Source organism: Callithrix jacchus, chromosome 5 (assembly GCF_049354715.1).
Source record: "Callithrix jacchus isolate 240 chromosome 5, calJac240_pri, whole genome shotgun sequence".
NCBI lineage: Eukaryota > Metazoa > Chordata > Mammalia > Primates > Cebidae > Callithrix > Callithrix jacchus.
Genome location: NC_133506.1, coordinates 44,666,214 through 44,679,301, shown reverse-complemented (window position 1 = coordinate 44,679,301; position 13,088 = coordinate 44,666,214). Strand labels below are relative to the sequence as shown.

The following is a 13,088-nucleotide window of genomic DNA, read 5'->3' as shown; positions in this document are numbered from 1 at the left end:
GCACTTTTATTTGCTCAAAACAGCTAGCTCCCTGTCTCCCAGTATAGTCAGGACAACAGCCAAAACCCTTAGAACAGCCCACAAGGCCCTGCAGAGCCTGGCTCCTTCGTATCTCTCTGACCTTACCCCCTCTTCTGTATGCCAGCCCCTTGCTAGGCATGCGGACACAGCAACCAAGAAAAAGAACAAAGCCACAGGTCTTTGTTCTTTTTCTTGGTTGCTGTGTCCGCATGCCTAGCAAGGGGCTGGCATACAGTACATACTAACTAAAGAACAAGCAAATGAGTTCCAGGTCTCCATACAGACTCCTCAGGACTCTGGGCCAACAGAGAGTCCTCTGAAATGTCTCGTGAATCTCTCTCTCCATGAAAGGCAAACCCAACATTCCACCATGGGTTGGACAGTTTATGGCCACATGTCCAGGTGGCTGTAGCAACAATACCCATTAGTCAGTGTATTTTTGTGGCTGAAGGCAAGGTACACTCTGTTTCCTCAAGGTAGTTAAACAAACACCATGAGAACTATGTGGAGCTCAAGGGAAACTGTGAGCTCCAAACTTTCCTGCCAGAAAAGGAAACCAAGGCCAAGAGAAGTGAAATACCTTGCCTAATGTCTCACACCCCTAAGAAGAGAAGCAGCCCTCAAACTCGGGTCTTCTCACCCTGAATCCAAGAAAAGATCCTCAAAGGACACTGGCACTGGTAATTTGTTGCTAAGACAACCACGCAGATAAGCACAGGTCTGCTGGCCAGGGCCTGAAAAAAACAGGGATTCTAGGTCTCTCAAATGACAAAGGTGACCAGTCATGCAGCACCATGAGTTCAGGCTAAGGTTACAATTCACTGTCAGTGTGTTCCTGGAAGACATCCAGAGAGCTCTGGCGATTTTCTCCTAAAAGCTTTGGTAAGAGGCAAGGGAAGACGTGTTTGGAAACATTCTCTGGATTCCATTAAAGCAGGTGCTCTTGGGACCCAGAGCTGCCATGTGCATGATGTCCTGCTGACTCACCTGTGGGTCTCTCCAATTCTGAGAAAACATGTGCCAAGGCTGGGCAAGAAGGTCTGGATTTCCTGCATAGCCCCTTGAGGGGGTGGGGGCTAAGGACACTGGCCTGAGGACAGAGAATGGACAAGCTGGGGAACCACTTCACACTTGGCCTGCTAGGCAACATGACATTTGGCCCAAAGCAACTTTGGCCAATGTGAAGTTCTAAGAATCATCTTGCTCTGAGATGAGCCCTTATGGTGTAACAGTCTTCTAAAACCTTCTGACCTACTGACATGCCATGGACTTGCCAACTATGTGAGTCTCGAAACATAATCCCCATATTCTCTGACACGCCTCCATCAAGAGACAAGGCTTTTGTCTCTTCCCCTTGAGTTTGGGCTCTGCAATTGCTTGTTCAGTAGAATATAGCAGAAATGACACAGTGCCAGTTTCAGGACCCAGACCCTGAGAAACTGGTATCTTTCACTTCCTCCTTCTTGGTATGATCACTCCTGGAACCCACATGCCTCCTGTGAGAAAGCTCAAGCCACCTCATGGAGAGGAACTGACAGACGGTGACATCTTTCCAGCCCTGCGAGCAAGGGAGCTCCAGTTGAGCTGCCCCAGTGGAGGCTGTGTCAGAGCAGAAATGAAGCAGCCCTGCCCATCCCTGTCCACACTGTAGATTCATGAGCAAATAAATTTGTTTTAAGACACTAAGTTTTGGAGGGTGGTATGTTATCTGGCTCTAGAGAAATCGAACATCTTCCCAACTTGGAAAGAATTTCCTGGGCCCTGTGGGAACCCAAAATCCAGATGTAGGATTTTAATAATAACAGAGAGACCTGGGGGTTATTTTAAGGAAGGCCAATAAATCAGGTCAGAAAACATCATCTGCTGACTTCCCTCTGGCACTCTCTAGCCTTGTCAGTGAGAATGGCTGAGAACAGGCTAGGAGTCTTCCCTATTTGAGATAGAATCCTCTGCTAATCAAACACACCTCCGGTTCCTCTATGGCCAGGGTGGAGGTGGCAAAAGTGGAGAACAGATGTTTTCCATTAATTCAAGATCTTATATATTTTTCATGGAACATAGAATTACCTGGTGGTTATCGTCCTACTTGGAATATCAAAGGAAATAAGGCTGCTCTATAGGCAAGCATCAGAAATCTCTCCTTCTGTTCCTTTCCTGTTTTATTTATTGTGTGGGGCTGCCATGGAGATGGAGCTGGGAAGAGACAGGGGAAGTTCAGCCTACAAAATCTTTGTGAAGCTGGGTGCTGTGGCACATGCCTGTAGCCCCAGCTATTTGGGATGCTGACGTGGGAGGGTTTCTTGAGCCCAGGAGATCAAGGCTGCTGTGAGCTCTGGTTGCATCACTGCACTCCTGGGTAGCAGAATGAGACCCCATCTCTTTAAAAAAACTATGAATGTCTCTTTTTTTGTTGGAGAAAGGTTTGGACTGGTTTTTTGCTTGCTTTTCATAGAAGTGGGTTTGTTATGTGATTTTAAAAGTCTCTAAAACTCTGCCTGTCAAATCTCTCTGACTTATTTTACGTTAGCTAAAACATCCCAAGGGGCCAGGATGGCAGGACAAGCTCCAAGGGGTGATGTGAGCAATAATGGTCAATGTCCGCTCTACACCTGGTGGTGCGCGAGAGCGTTTATCATCTTGATCTTGGAAAATCCTTTCAGGAATCTGGTGACGGTGACAGGGCAAAAACTAGGGTCTGCCCATACAAAAGAGTACTACTCAGCAATGAAATGGAATGAGCTACTGATCCGTGCTACCGCATGGATGAACCTCAAAATCATGATGCTGAGTGAAGGCCACCAGATGCAAAAGGCCACATACTGTATGGCGCCATTTACGTGAAATGTCCCAAAGACATAAGAGAAAGAGGCAAAGCCATAGAGAAAGAAAGCAGCTTGGTGGTTGCCTGGGCCTGGGTGAAAGGAGTGTGGGGAGTGAATGCAAATTGGCATGGGGTTTCTTTTGGAAATATTCTGAAATTGGACTGTAGCAATGGCTGCAAAATGCTGTAAATGTACTAAAAATGATTGAGTTGCACACTTAAAATGAATGAATTTTATGGTATATAAATTGTACCTCCATAAAGCTGTTTAACCAAAAAGAACAGAGGGGAGTCAGAGGGAGGAGACAAGGGGTGGAGGGTGGGGCTGTTAGAGCATCGTGAGGCATAGGAGATAAATGGATATGTACTGGCTGGAAAGGACAGAAGCTGTGATTTTCTTAGTCACCTAACTGGGGAAATCCCGGAACAGGAGGCCTCTAAGTTCCTACTAGCTGAGAAGCGATGAAAGGGATAAAATCGATAAAAGCTGAGAGTAATAATGACAACTGCTAATACTGATTAAGTGCCAGGCACATGGCAGGCAACGATGCAAGGTATGTTACAGGTATGAACCCACCGGCTCCTCCAAGATGCCATTTGAAGTGGTATTGGGAGGCAATTCTCCATGGGTATCTCCAATGTCTGCATGTCTTCAGGTCAAAAGACACTGAGAGCTTTGTTCTAGACTATCTTCTCAAGGACATCTGTATAGCAAACATACTTGGAGGACAGAGACAATACCTCTCTTTGGAGCAGAAGGAAGAGGATCAAGTTGTTTCCCAACCAGTACAATCATGTCTCCATCTGAGGCAAAGGCTGGACAGATTTGCCAATAGACCTCTTACAAGATTGCAGGTTTCGTAAGCTCTGGGATCCTCCATTGTGACACAGATCTGCTGCTGTGTGTGCAGAATCCATGTGGGTTGTTTTGCATTGCTCTCATGGAACTTGGGAGACAATTAGAACTGACACAAATATGAAGCTTGTTGTGACTAATGAAGTCTTTGTCTCTGACCCAGGATCTCATGTCTTCTGCCGTCATGTATGGAATTGTGGCAGGCTAATTCATTAGCTTGTGAGCAGTGCAAAATCTCAGACCCTTCAGAGTTCTTCAGTCCTACTTACATCACCCCCATTTTACAGATGAGGACTCTGAGGCCCAGAGAACTGAAACTTCTTGTTCAAGATCACGTAGCTAACAAGTAACAAAGCTAGGGTGGATACCCAGACTGAGTGGGAAAGCCAGGAGATATGAGTAGGGAATTGGAGAAGAGAACCGCTGTAAATGACAGGAGCTGAAGGCCCTGAAGGTACACAGAAGGTCGTGCCTCTCAGCTTCCCAAACCCACACACCCCCAGATGCTGCCTGTCCCTACATCCGGCTGCTGGGGCTGAGCAGCCAATTTGGGACGACCGCGATATATTTAACGGTGAGTCACGCTCTCCCCCAGCAATCAGCAGTGGCAGGCTCGGGAGGATGCAAGGAGCATCTCTGGAAATCCGTGCCCGAGGGTCGCCATGGCAACCCCATCTGAGTTGCTTGCCAGCAGCTGGGATGCCAGTGCCTGAAACAAGGCACAAAATAGTCTCACAGGCTGAGTGCGGCCGAGGACAGGAGCAGGCCCCCTGCACGGCATCCCTCATGGGTTGGCCAGGGATTGATGGGAGGGACATGAGGACTTGGCGAAAGGGAGATTCATGGGCTCACTGTCCAGGTCACAGTCCTCTATGGAAGCCTGGGGTCCCTGGCTGCTGGGGATGAGCACACTTAGCATGATGGGTATTTTGGTAAGCACCATCTCTTTCTGCCTTAGTTCCTCTTAATTTGTCTGTCTCTCTCACAGTTGATCTCCCAGTGATTTCTACCCAAGTGCCATCACAACCTCTGAAGCCTGACAGCAGCTTGGGAATATTAATCAGAGATCATCTTCCAAGATAATTCTGATAACTTCAGAACCTAGGGCAAACCAGCCACACCCACACACTAACACCAAACACGAATATCCCATGAAAGCAGTTTGGAATCCATTCATTCATTCATAAATCCGTTCATCAATTTGTCCTTTCAGTTGTTCATTCTAAGTTAAAATCAGGGTCCTATAGTTCCCGCATAAAAGTGAACTTGGTTATTCCTGTCCTCATCTTCTTTCAGTCCGCCTCCCTTATTCCATTCTAGCTCACTAGTTTTACTGCCGTTCCTCAAACATACAAGTGCTTTTCTGCCTCACAGTCTTTGCTCTTGCTCCTCCATCTGCCTGGAAAGCTCTTCCCCCAGAAGGGAAGTTCTCCCTTTAGGTTTCTGCTCACATGTCCCCTTCTCAGAGACATACTATTAAGACCACTCTAGGAGAAACCACCTAATTCAGCCTGAGTGATTATATATATATCTCCACACACTGTAACATATATCTGTGACTTAGTTTCCCCCATCTGTATGTAGCAAAGAGAGACCGGCTGAAAACTGGTGGCCTATAAGTTGAATCTAACCCACAGATCTGTTTTGTTTGGTTTAAATAGTGTTTCAAGAATTGAACCAGTTGCTAACATTTATAAAATTGAGAGATTTTGTTTTAGAATGCTGATTTTCAATTTATCTTGAAAAGTGAAGTCTGGGTATGGTGGCTCATGCCTGTAATCCTAGCACCCTGGGAGGCTGAGGAGGGCGGATCACCTGAGCCCAAGAAGTTCGAGACCAGCCTGGCCAATGGGGCAAAACCCCGTCTCTACAAAAAATACAAAAATAAGCTGGGCGTGGGGGCGTGCACCTGTAGCACCTGTAGTCCCAGCTACTCAGAAGGCTGAGGTGGGAGGATCACTTGAGGCTGGGAGGTTGAACCTGCAGTAAGCTACAATTATGCTACTGCACTCCATCTTGGGAGACAGAATGAGACCCTGTCTCAAAAAAAAAGAAGAAAAAGAAAAGATTAAGCAGCACATTCTGCATCTGGAACAGCAACTGGTCAGAGCATGAGCATTCCAGCTCCAAAGGCGCTGTGTGGACCTCGTTTTGCTCTTGCTCCTCATTCATTCATTTATGTGGCCACGTTCACCTATGGGAGTATTTGTGCTTGCAGCCGAGGTCTCTAATCTGAGGTCTCTAAGGGTCTTTGGTTTGGGATAGAGAGTGCAGCATAGCGGTTAAGAGTCAGGCAGATTGGGCTGCAATCCTCACTCATTTCAGTGATCACAGCTTCAGTTTCCTCACATGCAGTATGGAATCTCAGAGAGTTAATGTGCAAACTGAACAAAAACAATGTACCTGGAAAAGTGCTTAACACAGAGCCTAGAAAATAGAACACAATGCTTGGAAACCTAAAAACAAGCTTTTTCTGGTATTTAATGACAGTCCATTCCTTGACCTGACTCACCAGGTCTCTTCTATCAGAAACTGGGGAGACAGGGAAGGGCTGTTTTGATGCAATTCACTTAATGTCAAAGCAGGAAAGACCCGGGACAAAGCTTCAAGTCTAACCTTTTTCTCGGGTGAGTAAACCAAGACCAGAGGATGTCTTGCCCACAAGAGCTTCTAACCATTCCTCCCCTGGGTTTTGTTTCCTGGTAAAATTTGCCTAAAGTTGAAATTGGCTGAGTGTGCACCAGAGCTATGGGCATTGTTGTGGACACCTGTTGTTGTTCTCTGCCCAGCATCGACTCGCCCTTTATCTGTAACAGCTCCCTGATTTTCCCCTGGCACCATCGCTCCTCTGATCCCCAGGAAATGATGCCAGGTGTGGGCATGTGGTTCGTGACCACAGTGGTTGGCTCAGAGGTGGCCACATGACACAATCCAGGCCAATGCATGTGAACCACAGGGATCTTAGGAACTACTGGTACCCACTGGAGCTGCCAGGCTCACTGGATGCCAGCATGGGGCTGCTGAGAGCCATTTTAGCTATGACTTGAGGGAGCTTCCTGAGAGGATGCCAATAAGAAGGAAAAAAGGTCCAGGTAATGGAGGAAAACAGAAACCTTAGAACACAATTTGATCACCTTGATTCAGCCAAGCCTGAAGCCATGTACCTCTGGGTTTTTCAGCTACACCAGCCAATCAATCCTGTCTGCCTTCCTCCTCGTTTTGCTTCAATCAGTTAGAATTAAAGTTCTGGACTCATCCAGGCCCTCTAGGTGAAGGCATTGGGTAAGCAAAGGCCCAGAAGCATGAAAATGCAGAACAAGTTTTGGGATTTCCAATAAATAATCTGGAGTGGGAAGAGGTCAGTAAAGTCACTTGAAGCCAGAACCTGGGGGAGTTTTGAAGGCCTTGTTAACTCACTTTCAGTTTATCCGAAGGTTAATAGGGAGGCATAGAAGATTCAGAGGAAGGGAAAGGACCTGCCAGAGTTGGCTGTGGTGTTAGGCAGTGGGAGTGAGGATTATTCTGGATATTAAGTCTGGTTCAGGGTTTTCCTGGGATCCAACTCCAGCCCAGAGAGCATGCAGTGGTGAGAGAGGTAGTGTCTTCCACCAGCACCCATAGCGCCCAGTCCTTCCTGACTATCGTATAATAACAGTGTTTTCAATGCAGACCTTCTGGGTTCCCTGCTGCGAATCACTCAGCCACCCTTCCAGGGAGAAAACAAAAAGCAGTGTTTTTCTGTGTCTATTTTAGGCTGCTGCCTACATCTTTGTTCTTCGTGAGGAACACACATTCCCAAGGGGCCCTTTTCTCAGCCGCGGCCCAGCAGCCAGGTCTGGACCACCAGGCTGGGTTCCGTTATGGGAAAGAACCAGCAGATGCAATGGAATCATGCCAATTAGGCCAGGAGCTTCGTGGGGATGATGTTATCATTAAGTTCCAGAAGATGTGGAGGTGAGGGGGAAGGTAGCTCATCCTGGTCCACATATCCATCCCAGACTGACCACCTTTTTTTTGATCTGCCCTCTTTGACTATCCTGAGCAGTTAGGAAGAGCCCACCCTCACTATCCCCCAAGGGATAGAATCTGGATGTCTGCAATGTGTAAGACACTTATGCTCATTTCACTGTTAAGCTGAAAGCAGAAGTAGAAATTCTACTGCAAATGGGTGGATCCAGACCACCCATTTTACAGATGGTAAAACTGAGACCCGAAGAGGTAGCATAGTTTGTTCAGGATTATAGACCATTTGTATGCAATCTAACCACCTGCCTCTGATGTAATGGTGCTTCACGTTTCATCAGATTTTATTTAAACAAAGCCAAACACCTTTTCTCGGCGCCCCAGCTGCCCAGGGATCCTAGTCCACACCTCTGCTGTCTTTCACCACTCTGTCCTTCCAGTGCTTGGCACACCACACCACTCCTCGAAAAACCCTGAAATTGCCTGCCATTGGGTTCAAAGCAGATGATGTGATTTCTTTTTCAGCACGAAATAGGGTGCTTTTGTGGGGCCTTCCTTTAATTCTGAAGCTTTAGGTTCAACTTTGGAGTTTGTAGACTTGCAGATAATTTTCTATCAAAGTGTACAGGCAGAGATGCAAACATATACCCTTTTATATCTCCATCCATCTATCCATCCATCCACTCATTCACCCATCCATTCATTTACTCACCCATTCATCCATCCATCCTTTCACTCACCCATCCATTTATCATCCATCCATCCATTCATCCACTTATCCATTTACCCATCATTCCAGCCACCCACCCATCCATCCATTCATTCATTTATCTATCCACTCATATATCCATTAAATGGCATATTCATCTATTCTTCCATCCACCCATTCATTTATTTCCGCATTTGCTTTATTCATTCATTAATTCAACAAATATTTACCAAAAGCCTACTGTATGCCAGGCACTGTGTTAGCCAATGGATACAGTGGAAGAAAAGAAAAAACGAGGTCCTTCTCCTCATGGAGCTCACAGTCCACTAAAGGGAGATGGGCCTCAATAGACACACAAAATATAAGCATAAATTGAGATGAATGCTACCAAAAAAAGTTCAGAATAATAAGGGTGCCTAATTTCCACTGGGAGATGGGGGAAGCTTTTCTGAGAAAGTTGACATTTAATATGAGATCTGAAGTATGATTTATGATTTGTCAGTTAGGAATGCTCTTGGTTCAAGAAGTAGAAAATGCTAACAGAGGCTCCAGCAGTTAGGGGTGTTTATGATCCCACACACCCAAAAGTCCTGAAATAGGGTTACTGAGGGACTTGACTACATTGTCAAGGATCCAGACTCTCTACCATCTACTCTACCACCCTCAGAGGACTGGCTTCATTCTCAGGCCTGTTTACTTCATGGACACAAGATAGCTGCATCTGCCCTGGCCATCAGGCAAAGACATGACCACATTCACACTGAGACCATCATGAGCAAAAGGAATGGGGCCACTATGATTGTCTCAGACCAGCTGTTAGCAACTGGGCATAATTTTGCCCTCCAAGGGACATTTCGAGACCTCATCAGCGGCATAAGTATGTGTGTGTGTCTTGGGGGGCTGCTGCTGGCATCTTGTGGGTAGAAGCCAGGGATGTTGCTAAACACCCTGCAGTGCACAGTACAGACCCTGCAACAGATAACCATTCAGATGTCTGCTTCAGACTAGTTGGAAGAAAATCCTGAGTCATGGGGGCACATGGTAGAAAGGGGTAGGGGAATTGGTTAAGAAAGGTTTCCCGGATGATATAATAGCTCAGCTGAGCCTTGGAAGATGGACACTGGCTAACTCAATCCAGGTAGTAAGTCAATCTAACCAGCAGGCCACGTGGATGAACAAAAATGCACATGAGCCCTTCCCTCTTTGCTGCCTCTTCTAGTGGATGTGAGCCCCATATGGTCAGGGACCTCACCTGTCCCATTCACTTCTCTATCCCCTTTCCCACTCAATGCCCATTACCACAGTTGTTCAACACATTGTTGTAAAGAAGAAGGGACTAAAATGGGGAAGGAATCCCTCTCTGGAGACTGAAACCCCAGCCCTGAAAATTCCTGGGAGTCACACAGAGTGAATGCCGGGGACAATGAATCTGGAATAAGCCAAGGAAGATATCAGTCAACATGAGGAAACCCCAAGAAAACATCTGGTTCAATCTTATCACTGTACAGATGGGGAGACTAAGGCACACAGAAGGGGAGAAAATAATTCAAGGTCACACAGAAAACTGGGGCAGACACAGCCGGAATCCACGTGCCAACAATAAAAATAATTGGGACAGTGTGCCTATAATCCAAATTTCCCACTTCTTTTTGGCAATCAGGTTTGCCAGCACTGTGCTCATGTGCTCATTTTTCAGCATGGCAGCTATTTACTGAAGCTGGGCAGTGGCTGCCCCTTTTGTCAGGACACAAGTGCCCCGTTTCACCCCAGTGCCCTCCTGACTGCATCATTCTCGTACAGGCCTGCCTGGCCCCCAAGAAACAGTCTCAGATTGCAGCCCAGCCCCAGCTGATGGGGCACTGGTGTGAGTGGGTGAGGCCATGCAGGGACCACAAACAGGACACTCTCCCTCTCTCGGAAGGAATCACCTTGGTTACCATGGCAACATGCTGCTGTTTGTAACACATCTTCCACCTGAAAAGGAGAGGAGATGACAAGTACATCTCTCTTCTCAGCCCAGGCAACATCAGCTCCTGGCACCCCCCAAAACCTAAGAGTGAGAAGGGGGAGTGTGATCTGTCTTCTCCAATCTGGGCCCCAAATGCAGATGCCCCAAACACCCCCATTTGTTCAACCAACCCAGAGATGAGGCGTTGGGAGGGGTTGATTTAGATTCCATCTTATATAAAAAGACCAGAACATTTTTGATTAGAGATGGAGGAAGGTGTGGGAGTCTGAGACAGTGCTTTGTTTCTGGGCAAATGTACACATTCCCTGGTGCCTCTCTTCTCTCCATGTCCTCTAAGCAGAAGTATACACTCCCTCCCCTCGCCACTGCTCACCGCCAAATTCCCCTCAGCCAGGACCCCAGTCCTTTCCCAACACCCGGGAGCCCCCAGAGCAACAGGCATGTTTCTAGGCTGCCTACAGAACCTGAAGGAAGTAAGGGAATGAAATAAGAGAATCAGCCAGAAATAAGACGGCACCGTGCGGTATTTTCCTTTGAAACTAAGAGGCTGAAAGCTGGAAGAGCATCGGAAATCAGAATAAATCTCATTGAGAAAAGAGGCACAGAGAGGAGTGCCAATTAGCACCCAGGTCCCCTCCTGGGAGTGTCAATCCATAAATATTAATGACCGTAATCATCTAGTATTAGTTATAATGCCTTGTAAATTAAGGTCATTTTCCATGGAGTAAATAGCCGCGTTAATGGCAGCAAAAGGTAATGGGCGCCACTGGCTGTGTGCCAGTTGATGCCTGCCAGGATGACGGTATAAATCAGGAAGGACAGGTCCAATCTGTGAAGAGGCAGTGGCATGGGGGCAGGTGGAGTGATGGGCAGAGTGTGGTCAAAGTCCCACATCCCACGCAAGGCCCTTGGGCAGATCTGATCTAACAGAGACTGGCTTTGGACAGGTGATGTCTGGGGCAGATGAAGCTTCCAGGGCTACTAGGTGTAGGCAGAGTGGAGAGATGGGGCCGGGTAGGTAGGGAGAGGGCGTCTCAGGGGGAAGTGGCACCCAAACTTCAAATACCTGGGTTAAGAGCAGAGAGCCATGCTTTGAGCTGCTGCTGGTGGCATTTCACTGCAGACCCTGGTGCCTTTGCTAAGCGATGCAGCCCTTCTCTTCTTCCTCTACCTCCTTTTCCTCCTCTCCATCTTCCTTCTTTTCCCCTCCTCTCCTCCTGCCAGGGCTGACTTCTCCATCAGGCCCAATAGACACAGCCTGGGGTTCACAGTACCTCTAGGGCCCCTTCTCCAATGTTTTTATTTCTTTTATAATTAGAAGAAAAAAGAACTTTCGGCGGGAAGAAAGTGTAATACCTTATGTGATGTTAATATATTCATCTTTATACCGGTGCAGCCATAACAGAGAATGCTTGAATTCTTTTTCATGGAGAGAGGCATAAGTGCCCAGGGCCCACAAAATTCATCACATGGCTCTAATTTCTACTCCCAGCTCCCCCTTTCCCTCCTCCCACTAACCCTAAGCAATCAGCATTGCCTTAGGGGAGGCTTGGTTTCATCCTCTGCAAACGGGACTTCCCAAGCAGGATGAAGTAAAATAATATCGGAAAAAGCTTTGGCCACGAAGTGGTATTTGCCTCCTTTTCAGGAGGCTCTGGGATCCTGGGAGTCGGGCAGCTGAGGTATTTGAAAATCTCAATGGATAGAGTCCCTGGTAATGCTCCCAAAGGCCCCCCAAGCTAAATGCACCATCAGACCCTTCTCTGTCCCATCTTCCTGGACTCCCTGGTTTCTCTAAAGAGCAAATGCTTTTCTTGGCCCTCTGAGAAAATTCACAAGGCACTTGATTAAACTAGATGGATCAAATAATGCCTCTAAATTCCAGTGGAAAGAAAGCAGCCATTATGACGGGCTCCAGCAAGGGTAGGGAGCTGGGGACCTCCTTGTTCCTTTACTGCTGGGACCAGGCACACTGGGTTTTACAATACCCTGTGCAAAATGAAAATGCTGGGCGCCCTGTTCAAAAATTATGAATTTCATGACAGTGACAGCAGAACTTCAAACAAAGTATGGGGCCCTTCTGAGCCTGGCGTCTGCTGCTACTGCACTGGCTGCACATCCATGACAAAGTCTGTTGTCAGCTTGCAGCTGGGAGGATGGGCGTGGCAGTGGCTGGGGAGGGGACAGCCATGATGATGATGCTGTGTGATTTCCAACTCCACCTTTGCCTAGTACAGTGCCTGGTATGTTGTAGGTGCCCAAGAAGTACTAGTTCACTCTCTCATTCCCCTAGTGCAGGGCCTACCATGGCAGATGAGGCCTGTCCTCACCAGGGTGGAAGCTGGACCACTGGGCCCGGCTTGGTGCCTGGAGGGTGAGAATGATCCCTCCCCAGGGGGCTGTGTCCTGGATCCTCTCTCTCTTCCCTCCAGAAAGAGTGATCCTTTATTTTGCTCCTGGCCTGTGGTTTTGGGATTGGCAGAAGTGGAGGTGTTTATGGGCAGCATAGCCTCCAAGCTAAACACTGCAGAAGTATTGAGTGTCTCCTATCTCCTGAGTGATAGGAGAGGGTGGAGACTGTAAATTTAGATGATAATAATAATACTCAATCACTCCTTTTCTTTTTTACTTTCTCCACTGTCCTTGTCCCTTTCTGATGTTATAGTACATATCTGTCTACTTGTGTGCCATCTGTCTCCCCCACCAGAGGGTGGACTCCATGAGGACAGGGACTTTGTCTTAGTCACTC

The 13,088-nt window shown here is 47.3% G+C and overlaps 1 protein-coding gene across 3 annotated transcripts in view; it reads right to left on the bottom strand.

The window, feature by feature from the left end:
• Positions 1-13,088, bottom strand: part of KCNB1 (potassium voltage-gated channel subfamily B member 1) — a 117,129-nt gene that overhangs the window by 55,016 nt on the left and 49,025 nt on the right. The gene's annotated exons all lie outside the window — the stretch shown is intronic.